The 18,531-nt window shown below is 32.7% G+C and overlaps 1 protein-coding gene and 1 long non-coding RNA gene across 3 annotated transcripts in view; both read right to left on the bottom strand.

The window, feature by feature from the left end:
- TULP4 (TUB like protein 4) overlaps window positions 1–18,531 on the bottom strand; it is a 247,562-nt gene that overhangs the window by 124,982 nt on the left and 104,049 nt on the right. The window lies entirely within an intron of this gene.
- LOC127562371 (uncharacterized) overlaps window positions 4,216–18,531 on the bottom strand; it is a 33,945-nt gene continuing 19,629 nt past the window's right edge. Inside the window, exon 2 of the long non-coding RNA XR_007953666.1 lies at window positions 4,216–5,730. This is a non-coding gene — a long non-coding RNA (uncharacterized LOC127562371). The remainder of the gene's footprint in view (window positions 5,731–18,531) is intronic.

Genomic DNA, 18,531 nt, shown 5'->3' with positions numbered 1-18,531 from the left:
TTTTATATCACTAACAAAATCCAACAGTTAAGAGTTACAAAGAGAAATTCCATTTAAAGTAATTACTGATAGTATAAAATATTTAGGAATCTTTCTGCCAAGGGAAAATCAGAAACTTTATGAGCAAAACTACCAAACACTTTCCACACAAATTAAGTCTGATCTAACCAACTGGAAAAATATTAAATGCTCTTGGATTGGGCGAGCAAATATAAGAAAGATGACAATACTATCTAAACTAATCTATTTATTTAGCGCTATACCAATCAGACTCCCAAAAAACTATTTTAATGACCTAGAAAAAATAACAAAGTTCATATGGAAAAACAAAAAGGTCAAGAATTTCAAGGGAATTAATGAAAAAAAAAATCAAATGAAGGTTGCCTAGCTGGACCACATCTAAAATTATATTATAAAGCACTGGTTACCAAAATCATCTGATATTGGCTAAGAAACAGACTAGTTGATCAATGAAATAGGTTAGGTTCAAAGGACAAAATAGCCAATAACTTTAATAATCTAGCATTTGACAAACTCACAGACCCTAGTTTTGGGGATAAGAACTCACTATTTGACAAAAATTGCTGGGAAAATTGGAAATTAGTATGGCAGAAACTAGGCACTGACCCACACTTAACACCATATACCAAGATAAAGTCAAAATGGGTTCATGACCTAGGCACAAAGAATAAGATTATAAATAAATTGGAAGAGCATAGGATAGTTTACCTCTCAAACCTGTGGAAGAGGAAGGGATTTATGACCAAAGAAGAACTAGAGATCATTACTGATCACAAAAAAGAAAATTTTGATTATATCAAACTGAAAAGTTTTTATACAAACAAAACTAATGAAGACAAGATAAGAAGAGAAGCAATAAACTGGGAAAACATTTTTACAGTCAAAGGTTCTGATAAAGGCCTCATTTCCAAAATATATAGAGAACTGACATTTATAAGAAATCAAGCTATTCTCCAAATGATAAATGGTCAAAGGATATGAACAGACAATTCTCAGCTAAAGAAATTGAAACTATTTCTAGTCATATGAAAAGATGCTCCAAGTCATTATTAATCAGAGAAATGCAAATTAAGACACCTCTGAGATACCACTACTGTCAGATTGGCTAGAATGACAGGGAAAGATAATGCGGAATGTTGGAGGGGATGTGGGAAAACAGGGACACTAATACATTGTTGGTGGAATTGTGAATACTTCCAGCCATTCTGGAGAACAATTTGGAACTATGCTCAAAAAGTTATCAAACTGTGCCTACCCTTTGATCCAGCAGTGCTACTACGGGGCTTATATCCCAAAGAGATCCTAAAGAAGGGAAAGGGACCTGTATGTGCACAAATGTTTGTGGCAGGTCTCTTTGTAGTGGCTAGAAACTGGGAACTGAGTGGAAGTGCATCAATTGGAGAATGGCTAAATAAATTGTGATATATGAATATTATGGAATATTATTGTTCAGAAAGAAATGAATTTCAGAAAGGCCTGGAGAGACTTACATGAACTCATGCTGAGTGAAATGAGCAGGACCAGGAGATCATTATATGTTTCAACAACAATACAACAATTATATTATCATATATTCATTATATACTTTACATAAATTATATATGCTTTATATATATGTATATATACATTTATACATATAATAATACATATTACATATACTTTATATTAATATATTATATGTACTTTATATACATTATATACTTCAACAACAATTCAACAACAATGATGATCAATTCTGATGGACGTGGCCATCTTCAGTAATGAGATGAACCAAATCAGTTCCCATAAAGCAGTAATGAACTGAGCCAGCTACACCCAGCAAAAGAACTCTGGGAGATAGCTAGAACCATTACATAGAATTCCCAATCCCTCTTTTTTTGTCCACCTGTATTTTTGATTTCCTTCACAGGCTAATAGTACACTATTTCAAACTCTGATTCTTTTTATACAGCAAAATAACTGTTAGGACATACATGCTTTAATATACTTAACATGTATTGGTCAACCTGCCATTGTGGGGAGGAGGTGGGAGGAAGGAGGGGAAAAATTGGAACAAAAGGCTTGGCAATTATCAATGCTGTAAAATTAACTATGCATATAACTTATAACTAAAAAGCTATAAAAAATTTTTTTAAAAGAACATTTAAACAACATTTATGCTCCTGGTTTTATTCTTTTTTTAAGTAAGTTGTTTTAAAATAAATAATTTATTTTATTTTGACTAGTAGGAGTGTACTTTTTTTCTATCTCTGTAAAAAGAAAACATACAACATCTACTTATAGCTGTTACAATCTACTTATAGCAATCAAATGCCCCCAATACTACTTTGTTGAAAGAAATACAGACACTCTCAATTACTTTTCTGAGGTTATCTCTGCTTTTTTTTTTTTTTTTTTTTTTAGGAAAAAGCTATTGTCTTCACTTAAAATTATCTCTGTCACAATTTGTATCAACATAGGGAAATAGGCTTTGGAATTTGAATTCAGAATTTCTAAAACACTATTATAGGAAATGTTCCAAGTGGACAGTCTGATTTTGCAGCAATGGCATGCTAAAAATACATTCCAAAAATTTGCTGGATCAGACTACTGTCTGGTATTTAAATCAACACATTATTTTATGTTCAACATGAAATAAGTGCATAGCTGAAGTTCTTATAATCTTTGTTATTCTTTTTCATTAGATCATGATTCTTAAGGATAGAAGGGGGGAACAATGAATTACTGGATTTAGAAACGCTGAAATTTCAAATAGAATCAACTGCTACTTTTCTAGTTAGGTTTTTGTTTTGTTTTGTTTTTAAACACAATTTTAGCCTAAACTAGAGGACTGACCAAATAAAAGTAATATATTTGATCAGTGACAGAAATTCTACTAATTGATCAAGAAGATACAAACTTCAAACAGATATAATTTTATTGGGACTCAAGTCTCAGCTTCAGATCATTCTCACTGCCTTCTCTCTTACAAATATGCTCCTAAAAGAAGGTAGAGAAAATCATATAACTGTTCTATTTGGGTCTATTGAAAATTTACATTACATAACCTTAACTGAGCTCTCACTGCTAAGCACCTTACTTTATCTCCATCAACTTAATATCCTATTCTCCACATTGGTTCTTCCAAACCCTTTTATCCCTTCTCAAGCCTCCCATGGTTTGGTTTTCCTCCTCTCCCTATTGTCTCAGCAGAGAAATTCTCATATTTTACAGAACAAATAAACTCTTTTCTTCTCCCCTTTTCCTCATATTTTATCACTCTTCTTCTGTCATACTCTTTTCCTTCACCCTGTTTCACATGATGAAGTAACCTCACACCTTACCTCTTCTACTTTCCTTCTACCTACTAGCTTGCCTTGCTATTACTATCACTCATCCTTCTACCTCCACCCAGGATCCCTCCCTTATTCTCCTCCCCTCCCCCCACCATCCCTTTTCTCACTCTTTATTCCATTTCCATTAATCTATACACTTTACCTCATTTTCATTAATCTATACATCCTTCTATATTCTACTTTATCCTATTCCATTTCCCTCATTTCTTTATAAATTTCAAAGTTTTATATCCTTCCAGATATTTATGTATTGTTTTCTCTTTAACCCAATCCTGATGTGAATAGGATTTCAGACCCATCAATTTTTTCCCTAATTCCTCTGTCAGTTCTTACTCTTGTACAGTCATATAACACAATCACTATTTGTACCTTTTCCTATACACTTTTGCTTTTTAAAATCACAGTATACTCAGCTCTCTCCCAATCTTCATTTTCAATAATCCGATTACTAATAATAATCCTAGACATATGGTTTTTATTTTTCCACATATAAAACATAAAACAGTTTATCTTTATTGAGGTCCTTGGAATTAGACTTTGACGTCTACCTTATATTTCTTTTGGCTCTTGTATGTCAAATTTCCTATTATGTTCAGGTTTTTTTTCCCCACAACAAAATCCTGAAAATCTGGCAATTAGTTCAATATCTTTTTCTTTTCATTCAGTATTATACTTAATTTTATTGAATATGATATTTTGGGCAGCAACTCTAATTCTGTGATCTTCAATATATAGTATTCCAAGATCTGCACTCTTTTATTGTAGCTGCAAATCTTATGTTATTCTAATTGTGATTCCAGTATGGTTGAATTGTTTGGATATATATATATATGTGTGTATATATATATATATATATATATTTTTTTTTTTTTGCATGTAAAATTTTTACTTTGATCTAGGAGTTTCAAAATTTAGCAATGAATCTCTTTCAGGTGGGTTATAAGTGGATTTCTTTTTTTTCTATTTCTACTTCCTCTTTTTGTTCTAATACTTTAGAACAATTTTCTTTATTTCTTATATTACTGTATAATTTTTTTTTGGCCATACCTTTCAGGTTATCCAATTATTTTTGTTTTCTCTTCTTGATTTGTTCTCTAGATCTGTTGTTTTTCTTACAAGATGTCTCACAGTCTCTTCTATTTTTTCATTCTTTACATTTTGTTTTATTTCATGAGCGCTTACAACTTCACTATCTTCTCCTTTCCAATTCTAATTTTCAAAGAATCATTTTATTCCTTAAGCATCTAGATCTGGATTTCTTTTTTAGGGTGGATGATTTTCTTTTCATAATCTTCTTTTTCTTGGATTGTTCTTATTTTTTTTCTTTTTTAGTTTTTACTCAATCTCTCTCATTTGATTTTTAAAATCTTTTTCGAGTTCTTCTATGAATTTTTTTTGGGGAACAAGTAACCACTTAACTTTAGGCTTTTTGGAGTAGAAGAGGCTTTTTTTTTTTTTAAACTTCAGTATCCTTCCTCTGAAGATGAACCTCAATCTTCTCTAGTTACATAATAACTTTTTATTGTTGGATTCTTTATCCTTTTGTTTAAAATAAGAGTTTGTTAACGTAATCACCTTTTTTCTGTGGGGGGCAGGGGATGGTGCCTCTGGCCTCAGGTCCTCCTTTAGTTCTCCTTTCTGTCCTAGAGACCAAAATCAAGAACTCTACCCTCCTATAAATGTCTACAGCCCGCCTCACTGTTTGCTCAGTCACCAGGTATGTGCTGGTTCCTTCTTGCACAAGGCTATGGGTCTGGCGTTCCTTATCAGCAGATGTTCCTTTAATCTTCTCTGACTCAAGATACCTGACTTCCTACAATGTCTGGGAAGTAAATGTTTCTGGGGTTAGGGCTGAGGCTACCTCCTAACCCAGGGTTCCCTACTTGTTGTTTCTGTGGGACAAGCCTGAAGGTACTCACACTTCATAGGGGCCAAAACTCTCTCCTGCAGTCTTTCTTCAGATCTTCTCCAGTTGTCCTACAAGGATCCCTGTTCTGCCCCATTCCTATTTATTTTTAACTGCTCTATATTCTCCTCGAGGCACAGCTTCTATTGTTTGTGGGAGAAATCTGGAGGCCTTGGAATTTTCTGACATCCTCTGCCATCTTCCCAGAATCTTCCCTGGCTTTACTCCTTAACAAGGGTAATTTATTCAAACCTATTCAAGCAACTCTATTCCATTCTATCTCCTCCAATAGATTGTCCCATTTTAACCTCCCTATTACTAGATAATAAATAGCAACTCTATTCTCCCAATCCTCCAGGCTTGCAACCTAAGACTTATTGTGGAATCTTCACTATCTCCTATATCCAAGATGTTGCCAAGGCCTGTCAATTTCACCTTTGCCAAATCTCTTGAAAATGCTTCCCTCACCTGTATGTGCCAAAATGTTTGTGGCAGCCCTGTTTGTAGTGGCTAGAAGCTGGAAATTGAATGGATGCCCATCAATTGGAGAATGGCTGGGCAAATTGTGGTATATGAATGTTATGGAATATTATTCTGTAAGAAATGACCAGCAGGATGAATACAGAGAGGCTTGGAGAGACTTACATGAACTGATGCTGAGTGAAATGAGCAGGAACAGGAGATCATTATATACGTCAACAACAATACTGTTTGAGGATGTATTCTGATGGAAGTGGATCTCTTCGATAAAGAGAGCTAATTCAGTTTCAGTTGATCAAGGATGGACAGAAGCAGCTACACCCAAAGAAAGAACACTGGGAAATGAATATAAACTGCTTGCATTTTGGTTTTTCTTCCTGGGTTATCTTTACCTTCTGAATCCAATTCTTTCTGTGCAACAAGAGAACTGTTCGGTTCTGCACACATATATTGTATCTAGGATATACTGTAACTTATTCAACATGTAAAGGACTGCTTGCCATCTGGGGGAGGGGATGGAGGGAGGGAGGGGAAAAATCAGAACAGAAGTGAGTGCAAAGGATAATGTTGTAAAAAATTACCCTGGCATGGGTTCTGTCAATAAAAAGTTATTTAATGATTAAAAAAAAAATGCCTCCTTCTCTCCTCCAAACCTGCTACAATTTTAATATAGGTCCTAGATTACTGCACCAGTCTACTGGTAGGTCTGACTGCTTCAAGTCTCTCTGTACTCCAGTCTATCTCCATTCAGATACTAAAAAGATTTCCCTAAAATGGAGATCCAATCATGTCACTGTCACCATTGCCACTACTGCCACCACCACACACCCCTCAATAAACTCCAGGGACTTCCTGTTGATTTAGAGAGCAAAATAAAATGTTATGTTTGGTATTCAAAGCCCTTCAAAATGTAGCCTTTTCTTACCTTTCGAGGCTTGTTATACTTTTCTTCCTGACACACACACTGCAATCCAACATTGATTATTTCATACTATTTATCCTGTATGTAGCTTGCTTTATATGTATTTGTTTGCATATTATCCCTCCAATTAGATTATACACTCCCTTGAGGGCAAAGGACTGTCTTTTGCCTCTTTTTGTATCCCTGGTGCTTAGCATTAAGTATGCACTTAATAAATCTATAAATAAATAAATTTGGTTGGTACAGATACTTCCTTCAATGACATAGATTTCAACTTTCAAGAAACAATCTTTAGGAACTGCTGTGTCTGAAAAATTCATCAAGCTAAGATCAGCTTGGTGATAGGCATCTAGGTTGGTCCAAATACAGCTAAAATACAGCAGTGGATATATACTAATAGATTTTCAGCTTGGTAGCAATTGCCAAAGTCTTGAGCTTCATTTGGCACAGCTTTTAAGAACCCTGGAAATAATCCATGATGTCCTAACAAGCCATCAGAATAAGACTTAAATGAAAATAAAAACATAAGGTGAAAGAAACACTTTAAAAACAATACAAATCACATACCTAAAAAGAAGAGATTAAATCTTTATAACAAATTTACATGTGGAGAAACCTGGACTTACATATTACCAAAAAAAATGTTTTAAATAATATTATTTCTGATTCTCACTCCATTGAACCATTAAGCCATTTTGTTTCAATTATTGGCTATACCAAATCATAGGGAGAAAGAGGGGTAATTCAGATTGAGATATTGATCTATTTTGTGTGTGTTTATGTGTGTGTGTGTGAGATATTGATCTATTTAGTGTGTGTGTATGTGTGTATAAAGTCAACCTCCTTTAAAGATCTTTTATTTTATTTTTTTAATATGGAGAAATATGCATAAGAAAAGTTATCTTTTGGTGAGATTACTTTGTGAAAATTTTTTATAATGACTATAAGAGGGCAGGAAACTTGCTTGAATATTCAATTAAGAAGTTTGTTGTAATAAGCATTTAAAACAAAATTTTTTTTCCCCACCACTAACAGTTGAGTCAACACAGTTGAACTTTACAGGATCCTCAATGTGCTTATAGAAGAGACAGAAATGGCACTAAAGAGAATAAAGAGAGGGAAAATGGTCAGAATAAATTAAATACATTCAGAGGAGATCTATGATAAAGACAATACAGATGTGAGGGTATTGAGAGAATACCACACAAGATTAAAGAAGAGGAAGATAACCAAAGAATGGGGAAAAAAACTTGGAACCTTATTAATATTCAAAAAACATAACCACTACAGACCTGTATAGTTATATTCCTATGTATACAAAATGAGACTCATCTACACATAATAGGATAGGATATTAGTACAAAAACAAGGCAACTTTTACAAGTGATGCTCAAAAACAGGAAAAAAATTTTTCTATATCTAATGGTAAGATGATGAGAATAAGAGACCATACTATACTTTTAACTGATTTTGAAAAAAAAAAAAAAAACAACTTTGATTTGGTATAGTAAAATGAAGGCTTATAAGATTTGATGTGAGGTTTTTCTCACCCATACATCAAAATTATTCAAGATTTTTGAAAGATATAACAATACAAATAATCCTGTTCAGTAACCCTCTAATAACAAATAGAAGGTGAGGCATAAAACAGAGATACTTTTCAAAGATTTTCTCAAATGTGATGGAGGAAAGCTAATATGGAATCCGATCAAAGGAAAATTCCTTGTGGATAATGAGGTCCTCCAAGATATAGATGAAATAGTATTAATTATATCAAGCTGAAAAATAATACTAAACCTCTTAGAAAAAAATTTATGATCATTCAAATGAGTTTGGAGATCCACTCAGAAAGAACTGACTGATTGAATGGAAATGAATAGCTAATATTTAATAAATAGTGCTTTAAGGTTTACAAAAGAGCTTTGTAAATATATCTTTATAAGTGTGATTATCACTCCCATTTTATAAATGAGAAAACTGAGGCAGATAGCAGTTACGTGACTAGCAAGTTTCTTAGGCCACATTTGGACTTAGGTCTTTCTGACTCTGGGCCTAATATTTTATCCATTCTGCCACCTCGCTGCATTATAGATATAGATAACAAACACAAAGAATGTTTATTTCCCAGATGATAGCATGTATTGAATGGATTCCATTTCTGTACCATGCCAGACTTCAAATGGCAATGAATTAGGCCAAAAACTGAATAAGGAGAGTAGAATGAACTGCTTTCAAGAAACAGAAAAGTTCCTTTACCGATCCCAAGCTTCTTGAAAACAAAGGCTCATCTTTGCAATATTAAGACTATATCACTAGTGCAACATGACAATAAAGCATGAAATAAAACTGCTTTTGAAGAATTAAAAATAAGTATCACATACAAGGCAAGAGAGAAATGTATGACACAAGTAAGCAGGTTTTAACTTATAACCAATGAGGAACAACAAGGAAGAACGGAAATATGTTATCAAGGAACTGTATTACAAGAAAACTGACAACAAAGAGAGGAAAAGTGGAGATGCAGAGTGATCTACTGACTCCCTCACAATGTCAGGAAAAAGCCTACTGTATTAAGTGATTTCTATGTGATAAACTCCTGGAAGAACATGAAAATGAAGTGCACAAAAAGCAGGCATGGATGGGTAGTGATTGAAACCATTTGAGGAAACTCAAATTATTATTCACTAATGTATTTGAGTATAGTATCTTTAAACATTGTATAGGTTCTTTATTATCTCTCTGGGTATTATGTATTTTTCTTGTTGTCTTCTCTGCAATTATAATCTCAAACTTACTGTTTTGGAACCATATGAATTACTGTAAAGTTTGTCCTAGCCCCTCATTGTCATATTGTACATGCTTGTTTTAAATATCTGTAGAGTTTGAGATTCTTGTTCAGTCTCTTTCATTTTACTGGGAAGTTCAATCCATTTATATGTCAGATTATAATTGTTTTAGTGTTTTATTCTTTTGGTGTTTATTTTCTTTCTCCTCTCAAGTTGGTCCCTGAGATTGCTTACTTTTACATGATCCCAGTTTCCTCCCATAGACTGTAAACCATTACTCTGCGTCAAACTAAATTTCTTGATATTTTACTATAATTCTCTTAATTTTTTTTTAATCCTTTCCACTATCAAGTCTTTCTTCCTTTGGTTCCAGTACTTTATCCTTTCCCACCTAGCTGCACTATAAGTATATATAACAGACATGAAGAATGTCTATTGTCCAGCTGATAACATATACTTGAATGGATCTCCTATGGAGTTTCTCTATCCATTTCTCTATATATGAAAGAGTTCATTCAGATGGGCAAAATATTAGGCCAAGGACTGACCAAGGAGATTTTCCATTGAGATAAGAACATGGTTTTAAATAAAAATACATTTACCAATCTGAAAGAGGTAACTATTTTATATTGTACAGTTCGGAGATTTGTAAACCTAATTGTATTTCTTTCAACCTGTCAAAAAAGATGTTTCTTTTTCCTTGAGTAAAGAACAGATTATTATCATATGCTTTGATAATTGTAGTCTGTATGACAAGTTAATTTTATATGCACTTTGGTTATTAAACCACAAATATTATTACCCACAAAATTAAATGTCATTAATTTAGCATTTCCAAACTTAAATCTGATGAATGGTATTCTGTAATGAAAACATTTCACACATTATCCTGTCTTAATTGCCATTTGCCTGGATTCTAATTTTTCATTATCACTGCAGATGTGGATATTGTGCAGAGACCTATTTACATAAACATGTATGAAATAGAATTGGAAGTAACTAAGTTCTTGTTGTGTACAGATTAGTGACATGACACAGTATGTGTACATGAAATATACTTCTGGAAACTGGATCATATTCATCTGTGCATGGTTTTGCATGAAATTTTTTTGAATCTGTGGGTTTTTTTGTTTCTTGTGAAATATTTACTAAGTATGATCATGTGATCAAGCCTTATATCATGAAAGAGTTTAATTCAGTGTGTACCATATTATCTGAACTCAAAATTAGATGGCAATTGATTCTAATTGTACCTAAAAGTAACTGCAAATGGTAGTGTCTAATAATGTATAAAGTGCATTGGAAAGAGGCTTATTTTGCTGCTGCATTTGTTTTTTAAACTGTTAAAAGAATATTAATATAAACCCTCTTTCTAATAAAAAAAAGAATATACCTAACAACTGTAATGAAATTCTTTTATAAAGAAACTATGGATATGAGGAATTCAGAGCAATATGGGACAATCTATATGAAATGCTATTGAATAAAGTAAACAGAAAAACATATGCACCATAATGTAAACGAAAAGGCAGCCAATCTCTGATTCAATAAAATGCCCAACCTTAGACCTGAAAAAGAGGTTGAACACCTGCCTTTTTGCAAGAGATATGGGAGACTCTGGATATAAAATACAGCATATGTTAAATTGAACATGGTTACTATGTCAGCTGATCTTATTTAATCATTTGACTTGTTTACAAATGAAGGTTTAATAAAAGTGGAAATATATGGAAATAATTCCTGTATAAAACCCCCAAAAAGACAATAACAAAAATTTCAAAATTATTTTTAAAGATTCTCTTTACTCTCTTTCCTTTCACCCTAATCTATTCTCTTTAAGAATGACATTCATATAGTTGATCATCACACATTCTTGTCTTGTTTTCCTAATTTGTATTTCCTAATTATGCCCAAATCATGTACCCATTTTGACCCAATTTTGCGATGAGGTGTGAGATGTAGGTCCATACTGAGTTTGTGACATATTATTTTCTAATTTCCCCAACAATTTTTGTCAAATGGTAGGTTCTTATTCCAGAAGCTGAAGTTTGGGAGTTTATCAAATACTAGATTACTATAGGCCTTGATTATTGTGTTGCGCATATCTAATCTCTTCCACTGATCCACCATTCTATTTCTTAGCCAGTACCAAATGGTTTTGATGACTGCTGCTTTGTAATATAGTTTTAGGTTTGATACTGTATTTTTTCCCACTAATTCCCTTGACATTCTTGTCCTTTTGTTCTTCCAGATAAATTATTATTTTTTCTAGTTCTATAAAATAATTTTTTGGCAGTTTGATATGGCACTGAACAAGTAAACCAATTTAGGCAGAATTTTTCTACAGTTATTTAAAGTGGAATTTCTCTATTTGTTGCTATTGGGCTCTATCAGTAATTATAAAAATGCTGATGATTTGTATGAGTTTATTTTATATCCCACAACTTTGCTAAAGCTATCTTAACATAGTATTTTAAAAACACAAAGACTCCAGACTCTAGGGTAAGAAAACTCACTATTTCACAAAAATTGCTGGGAAAAACTGGAAAAATAATATGTCAGAAATGCAACATAGACTTACATCTCACACCCCATACTAAAATTGGGTCAAAATGGGTACATGATTAGGGCTTAAAGGGTGCTATCATAAGTAAATTAGGAGAATAAGGGATAGTTTACTGTCAGATCTTTGGGGAAGGGGGGAATTTGTGACCAAAGAATAACTAGGGAACGTATTACAAAAGGCAAAATGGACAACTTTGATTACATTAAATTAAAAAGTTTCTGCAAAACAAAAACAAGATTCAAAGGGAAGTACAAAGCTGGGAAAAAAATTTATAGTCAATGTTTCTGATAAAAGCCTCATTTCTAAAATATATATAGAACTGTTTCAAATTTATAATACAAGTCATTCCCCAATTGATAAATGGTCAAAAAACATAAACAATTTTTAGATGATGAAATAAAAGCCATCTAGAGTCACATGAAAAGATGCTCTAAATCACTACTGATTAGAGAAATACAAATTTAAACATCTCTGACATACTACTTCACTCCTCTCAGATTGGCTAAGATGACAGGAAAAAATAATGATGAATGCTGAAGGGAATGTGGGAAAACTGGGACATCAATGCATTGTTGGAGAGTTGTGAACTGATCCACATATTCTGGAGAGCAATTTGGAACTATACCCAAAGCGCTATAAAACAGTGCTTATCCTTTGATCCAGCAGTATTACTACTGGGTCTCTATCACAAAGAATCCTAAAAGAGGAGAAAGGACCCACATGTACAAAAATATTTACAGCATTTTATAAAATAATATAAATAGTTTTATAAATATATACATATTTAAAACATATATATTTATAATATAAATACTTTATAAAATCGTTCATATCAGCTCTTTGGTAGCAAAGAACTAGAAAGTGAATAGATTCCCGTCAATTGGATAGTGGCTTAATAAGTTATGGTATGTAAAAGTAATGTAATATTATTGTCCTATAAAAATGATGAACAAGATGATTTTAGAAAGGCCTGGAAAAAAATCACATGAACTGACACTGAGCAAAAGAAGCAGAACCAGAAATACATTGTATACAGTAATAGCAAGATTATGCAATGATCAACTTGAAAGACTCAGTTTCCAAAAAAGAACTATGGAGATTGTGTGTAAATCAATAAATGCTATGTTCTCTTCTCTTTTTTTTTTTTTCCCCTCTCTCCAATGGTGTTTCCCTTTTGTTCTGATTTTTCTTTCCCAACATGATTCATAAAGCAATATGCACTAAAATTAATTAAAAATAAAAAAGGATGACATTCATTTGATGAATACCTTATCCAAAAAATTAATTTACTTCTTTCTTTTTCTAGATTATTCTAGACTATAATATTGCCATTCACTGGCTTTATGTCTGTTTTCCCCCCCAATTATCCCTCCTTCAAGGAGGGGATTCTGGAAAATGAGTTTTATTCCATCACCTATTAATCCTATCTATAAAAATACAACTGCAAATTTCACCCACCCATTATTTCCTATCATTTTAAAAAAGTTTTATCTATATTTAGATGGTCTTATTATATTCACTTACATAAGAGGCAATGAAGTATGCTATCAATTATGCATGTCTTTTGCCCCTTTCTTCCTCTGTTCTGACCTAAATCACTTTCCCCTGTCTTCATCCACCAAAACCTGTTTTACGTATGGAAATATGGGTTGTGTTCCAACAGATATGAATTCTTCATTTTACCCTCCTATGTCTTTTAATTCCCTTAGATCTTTTAATCACATTTTGTTCTCTTGTTGAATTCTCAGGGTAACATCAAAGGTATTTTTTGTAATAGTCTTATTTAAGCCCAGAAGCATAAAAACATTGATTTTCTTGCTTCTCTCTTTTATAAACTATGCTTAGTTACCTTTACTGTATTTCTAATGTTTGAAATGACATATCAAATATCCTGTTTACCACTTTTACTTATAAGAATCACTCAAGTTCTACCTTTTTGTTTAGTCACATTTTTCTTTCATAGATGATTAAATACAGATTTGTAGAATATGCTTTGTTGTATTTATAGATAGGAGAGGGTAAATACTGTGCAATATTCCATTAAACCTGAGGGGAAAAAACACTACATCCACCCACAGCCAATTCTGACCTCCAAATGTCAGCTGGGGCAGAGACTTAGACTAGAGAATAACTTGCATGGGAGGAGTCTAGGCATCTATGAATAAAAACTACAAAACAAACAAACAAAAATTTTGCAACATTTTATGAGAAAGAGGAACCTGGGAAATTTGAGAAGAACACGGGAGTACAATGTACTGTTCCTGAGTGGTTCAAGAGAAATGAGAGGGTATGAGAACAGAACTTACAGCCTGCACAGTAAAAATTATGGATAGAATAGAAAAAACTAGAATCTGGATGGTCAAGTTTCACTAAATAAACAAAAAGAAGAATTAAAAATTTTGAAAAAAGATGGATATACAATAATTAGAATGAAACATTTTTAGAAAGAAAATCAGAACTGAAGAGACTTTCTCAAAAACATCCAACAACAGAATGTAGGAGTAAATACAGCAGCAAAGAACAGCAATAGTAACAAAAGTAACAGGATTAGGACCAATAGTGACTTCTTCCTTACATGTAAATAAGGAGACAAAAACGAAGGTAGAAATCTGGTAGAGATAATAACAGTGAAAAGGCAGATGGCACATTACAGACAGAACCTGACAACATTCTGCCTACAGGTAAATTAATGTTCTGTTTTGGTTTTTTGGGTGGGACTATATTACAACATGGGAGGACATGTAAAACAAACAAGAGGTGGGTTAACAAGAGGGAGCAAATCAAGGGACAGCAATGGGGACAAGGTGACTTCTGAGATCTCCCTTAAATTTGGGAAGGGAGGAAGAATTGAAAATGAAAAAGAAAAAAAAAAGAAGAAGAAAAGATCAGGAACAAGGGGTATAGTGTCGGGACTAGCTTTCTGAAGGATCTCTGGATGGGCCTTGGTCTTAGGTGGAGAAGTGAAGAAGGCATGAGAGCCACCACGAGAATGGTTAAGGTTGGCGTCTGGAGTCTGAGATCAAGCTCAAGCACACACACACCCTATTCTCCAGTTCTCTCAGCCCTCAAATACCTTAGTACAATTATATCCTACAGCACACTGAGCATGTGCCAACTGTAGAACCATTACATCACCATATCACACTAAGTATATATGAACTAGAGAACCATTATCTCATCAATCACACTAAGTTAACACCTTATTGTAAGTATCCTTGCTTCAAGTAGAACACAGGTGGTCACATCCTCCTTGACTTCTCAGGAAAAGATGTGAACACCAAGGGAAATCAGGAGTCCCAGATATTGTCAGTGGGTTTCCTCTGGACTAAAGAGTCTTATACCTTACCCCAAATTCTCCCACTATCTGCAGCCCTCTACAAAGGGGAAAAGAGCCAGTGGGAACACGGCCACTTTTAACAAAAGATTAAAGTACCTAAAGGAATATAACATTGGGTTTACACCAGAAGAAGGGAGACAAAACTACAACTTGGGAGAGAAAAAAACTCGTATTAAGAGAGAGATGAAGAAGAATATAAACCTAATTTCTACCTTTAAATGTAAAGTGATTAAACAAACCAATAAAGTAAAAAAAGAATAATATTGACTAAGAAAACAAAATCCCATGTTATCTACAAGAAACACATTTAAAAAATAAAGACATACATAAAATAAAACTGAGGGGATAGAAAAATTTTTCTATGCACTAAGTTAATAAAAAATTAGAAGTTGTTAAATATAAATATATAAACATATGTTTATATGTAAAAATATAAAAATACATGTATATGCTAGAGCCAAAAATGAAAAACAATGATGTTAGACCAGTGCTAAAGTTATTCTTTTTTTTTTCTTTTTTTGGGGGGTGGGAGGGATAGTAAACCACAGATACAATGAAATTCTCAGCCCTGGATAACAAGGATTTAAAAGAAGTATCCATATCATTATAAAAATTTCTCATCAGAAGTTATTAAGTTAGATGTAGATAAGTTCCAATTTTAGTCTCTTGTATTAGGCTAGTCACTTGATCAGTGGCTAAAAGCAATATAATGTCTCATTGGAACAAGAGTTTATCATTTTGTGATGCTGAAAGAGACTGTTCATGGCCATATACTAGCAGTACAAGTAACTTGCAGATTGTGGGGCAGATCCCTGGGTAATAAGTGATATTAAACAACTAATTTTATATACTTCAGTTCCTTTGCATAATAGAGCTATTTCAATGAAATAGTTGCAGAATCTTCTTTAGAGAAATTGATTAAAAATAATCTGAAACCAGCTTAGCAAATGGGAAAAATTTGCAAAACAAAGCTCATTAATTTTTCTGAAGCAAAATGGGTAAGCACTAACTAAAAAACATCCTAGCTATAGGAGACAATGTTGGAATAAGGATATAATTCATCTTTGGACAAATTAACCCTTAAATATTGGAGACATTTACTAGGCAGAAAGGATTCAACAAAACATGGGCATGGAAATCCAAAGTACAGAAGCTGTTTATCAATTAAACAAAGTTAATGATTATTTCCTCCTTAAAGCAAAATAATCTAGAAAACATATTCAATGTCTCAAACTCAAACTCATTATGAAATAGAGCAAATCTTCAAACTTAGGAAATTCATTGAAAAAGATGTGGGTCAAAGACCTTTTGTTTGGTATTATTAATTCTACAAAAGTAGTCACTTTAAATTTAAAGATTTTGTCTTTTGCTCACTTTTTCCAATAAAATACACTCAAAATATCATTTGATATGACAATAAGAACAAAAAATAGAAGCAGCATGGATTAGTGCGATTTTTTCACTCACTTCACTTTTCAACAAAGAAATTTTTATGTGACTATGGGTATACAGGTATGCAAAATAAGTATACAAATCAAACATTTACTAATAATCATAAAGAAATTTATTTTTAAAAAATCCTTTGGCATACATATAATTTTATCATTTATTAAAGACAAAAGCAAATTTGTATACTGAGATGGATGTGCTTATTTTTACATAAAGAATTAAATCTTGGTGGAATACTTGATAACTTTTACTGTTGTCAAAGTTTTCATGATCCCCACATTCAGTTACATGACCTCATAAGGGGTCACAACCCATAGTTTAAGAATCTTTGGATTAGTGAATCAGCATTGGAGTCAGGAAAATGTAGTTAAGGTCCTACTTCTAACATACAGGTTAGGCAAGTCACTTATCTCTCTGCTGCTCAGTCTCTAAGACTGTAAAAATTGGAAAGCTATTTATCTGCAATTCCTTTTCACTGGGAACTGTCTATATCAATGAAAACATAAATCTAGTCCAAAAATAAATATAAACAAAATAAAAGAAAAATAAAAATAACAATAATTTTAAGAACTACCATAAGCAAAATGATTTCTCCAGGAGTCAGGTATTGTGTTTCAATGAGAAGTGCAATATGGAAAGTATTTTAAAACACAACATCATTTAGAAAGAAATAACAGTATGAAATAGGAAATGCTTTTATGGTGTATTCCAAGGAATGGGTATTATGCCTGAGGTAAAGGCATAATCATCCGCAGTATGGTAGAGTGAAAATCTGAACTAAAGTAGAATGGCCTGGGTTGAATTCCATTTCTGTTATTTACTACCTGTGCACTGTTGGGCAAATCACAACATCCTTGATCTTTATTTTTTTCAAACATAAAAACTGAGTATTGAACTACTTCAGAGATGCCCATTTAGTAGTTCAAACTCTTGAGAAACTGTAATGATGGTATGATAATGGTACAAGGGGCTAAACTACAAATTATTTAATAGAGCCTTGTACTCTGATTTCCCAATTATATTACAAACATAATTTTCCTCTTTCACAAATATATAACTATTTGAAGCACTATAGGTTTGTTTTTACAACTAAAATGTCATGACAATGAACACAATTTTGGTGCTGATGCAGCAATTATATCAAACTCCTCACTGAGTATATAGTATGTTTTTATAGTTTCTTGATCAGGTTATCAAAACATTTCCAAACAACCATAAAGTTTCAACATTTGAGCAAAAACAACCTCTTAGGACAAACTAATTTCCAACAAAAAGTCAGATGTATGCACACATAACCTCATTTGCCTTCTGTACACTGTACCAGAATAGTTCCCCTTACAACTCAATAATACTAAATCATCAGCTATGTAATCATGTAATCAAAATGTTATGAACATTTGCATTCTTAGAGTGCAACGTCAGTCTATTTGAAAACCATGATTGCTGAATGTGAGCATTAAAAACAATCTCAAAATCAACACAATAATACTACTGAACATTTTACTCAATTTTACTACAAAAATCTGCAGATTTTCAAATGAACTGATTGGAAACAGTAGTCAGTTATTTGGTAGTTACTTACATGAGTGAACCACCAAGTCAATGGCAGAAAAGAAAGTCACCCTGAATTGAAATGGAATGACTCTTTGATTTTTTTGAAGTGAAAGCATTCTTTCCCTACAAAGGATTATAGGTGTGTGTATACATATATATATATATTTTAAAGAAA

This window comes from Antechinus flavipes, chromosome 4 (genome assembly GCF_016432865.1).
Source record: "Antechinus flavipes isolate AdamAnt ecotype Samford, QLD, Australia chromosome 4, AdamAnt_v2, whole genome shotgun sequence".
Classification (NCBI taxonomy): Eukaryota; Metazoa; Chordata; class Mammalia; order Dasyuromorphia; family Dasyuridae; genus Antechinus; species Antechinus flavipes.
The sequence above is the reverse complement of the archived record's forward strand: the minus strand, read 5'-3'. Positions and strand labels throughout refer to the sequence as shown.